We start from the raw sequence: 2,192 nt of genomic DNA on the forward strand, positions 1-2,192 counted from the left end.
TGTGTGTGTGTGTGTGTGTGTGTGTGTGTGTGTGTGTGTGTGTGTGTGTGTGTGTGTGTGTGCGCGTGCGTGCGTGCGTGCGTGCGCATGTAGGTTCGTATGTATCTAAGATTAAATGGTAAACAACTGAAACTTCGAATTTTAACATATCTGGAAATACGGTCACAACTGGTTCTGTGAATCGCAACCACTGAATATAAAATCAGTCATGGTGCTTAGAGACAATGAGAGAGCATACAGCCAATTCGATAGAATGTGGCGGTCCAAATCCTAGATGCATGACAAAGAGAGCACAACTCTTAACACTAAAATACTTAGTTTAACTTAGCTATAAATAGTTGTAACAGAATAGCATAGTTCTCTGCAAAAATCAGTCTGCTGTGTTCTCTTTCGGAGAATCCAAGTATTTATAGGTTTTCATGTAGATCTTTTGTTGCGTAGCCCAGCGAACTTATGATAATAGGTACAAATATAAATCTATAGCCTGAATTTAAGAGCTGTAGGTTTCTCATTACTTTTCGTTTAATGTTCTCCTTTGTCATAATTTTTGAGCAGACGTTTACATCTGCCGGGCAGCTGATATCTACAACACTGCACGACTTTTGCTCGCTCTCCCGTACAATTATGTCTGGCTAGTTGTGCTAATACCAGATGTAAACGTCTGCTCAAAAATTATGACAAAGGAGAACATCAAACGAAAAGTAATGAGAAACCTACAGCTCATAAATTCAAGCTATAGATATATATTTGTACCTATTATCATAAGTTCACTGGGCTACGCAACGAAAGATATACATGAAAACCTATAAATGCTTCCGTAAAAGATCAGAGCAGACAGATTTTTGCAGTGAACTATGCTATTCTGTCACAACTATTGTTTCTTTTATTGGAATGTTCCACTAGTATTTTTCTTATTCTTAAAGGTGTGGCTATTTTCTGGTACTGCTCTGCCTTTGGTATGGCCGTCAGAACTATCTTTCAAGCGCATAGCATTGTAAATGGTCTTAGTGACGATACCATGTCTTATGAGAAGATAGTATTTACTACTATCATGAATATTTCTCTTCTTAGTCTCTCTTTAGGTTGAATAGTCCAGCCACTCTTGTTTCGCGTGGTGCAGCTGTAAACTCAGAGTAGTTAAGTTGTTTGCCTAATGTCATGTTATTATTTACTTCAATGTTGAGTTTACACATGTTGTACTCATTTCTCTCTTTACTGTTCAGTAGATGTTACCTAAATGAAAAGATGCAGCACTTAAAAGCCCTCTGAACTGATCGTATGCTTCTACCTCCAGAGGTTACTAGTCACTGTTAATATCTTCTCAGACCTGGTGTCCAAGTTACGAATTCCTTCGACTATCCAGTCTACTATCCTATATTTTGGTACTGGCACTGACACTGCGAAAGCACTGTAGAATATAGTTTTATTGAATGCAAACAACTCTGACTTCCATATCTTCCGACGTCTGCTGAATTATTCTTTTGTCACTGTAGCTTTACTCAAAGCACAGCATTTGCAATATTCTCATCAATTCCAAGGTATTTGTAACATTCATCACTAATGTTAGGGGAAATAAGCAAGCCATTGGTATCTATATTTGTTGCCTAGTCGACAATCTTCTTTCGTTTGACTCTCAAATGTGAACACCTGTCCTTACTAAGCTGCATTCGTGTATCCGATGAGAATGTTGTGACCAGTTCTATTTTTTCCTCGGTGTCATGAATATTACTTGAGTACAGCTTAAGGTCATCCGTAAAAAATATATGGGTGAAATTAATCTTTCTTTCATATGCAGTTTCTATCAGAACTTACAAGGGGTTCGCTACTAGGACGATAAACATAATGAATAAGCTGGTGCCCTCAGATATTCCTGTTGATAATGTAATTTTGTTAGTGACTATAGTGGTAGCCTCAGTTCTTATTGAATGTTCTGTAGGTCATATTGTTGACAGCCTCTCAATGGCATTGACTATAGTATTTGGAATCACAGCAAGGCACAGTGACACTATAATACACGAATGAAGAACAGAATCGAACTCCTTCTTGTCCTCCAACCATACAGTCAGCAGATTTCGGTTGTGCTGTTTCGTTTCCTTAAAAACAACTTTGTCGCGTAGGAGCTGTTCGACACAGCGCCAGATTTCCATGTCATTGTTACCCTATCTCTCTCCCTCTCCTTCTTTCTCCCCCCC

At 38.5% G+C, this 2,192-nt stretch overlaps 1 protein-coding gene across 1 annotated transcript in view; it reads left to right on the forward strand.

Moving 5' to 3' along the window:
- Positions 1 to 2,192, forward strand: part of LOC106876847 (peroxidase-like protein) — a 57,769-nt gene that overhangs the window by 936 nt on the left and 54,641 nt on the right. The window lies entirely within an intron of this gene.

The sequence above is a fragment of the Octopus bimaculoides genome, chromosome 2 (assembly GCF_001194135.2).
Source record: "Octopus bimaculoides isolate UCB-OBI-ISO-001 chromosome 2, ASM119413v2, whole genome shotgun sequence".
NCBI classification, from domain to species: Eukaryota; Metazoa; Mollusca; class Cephalopoda; order Octopoda; family Octopodidae; genus Octopus; species Octopus bimaculoides.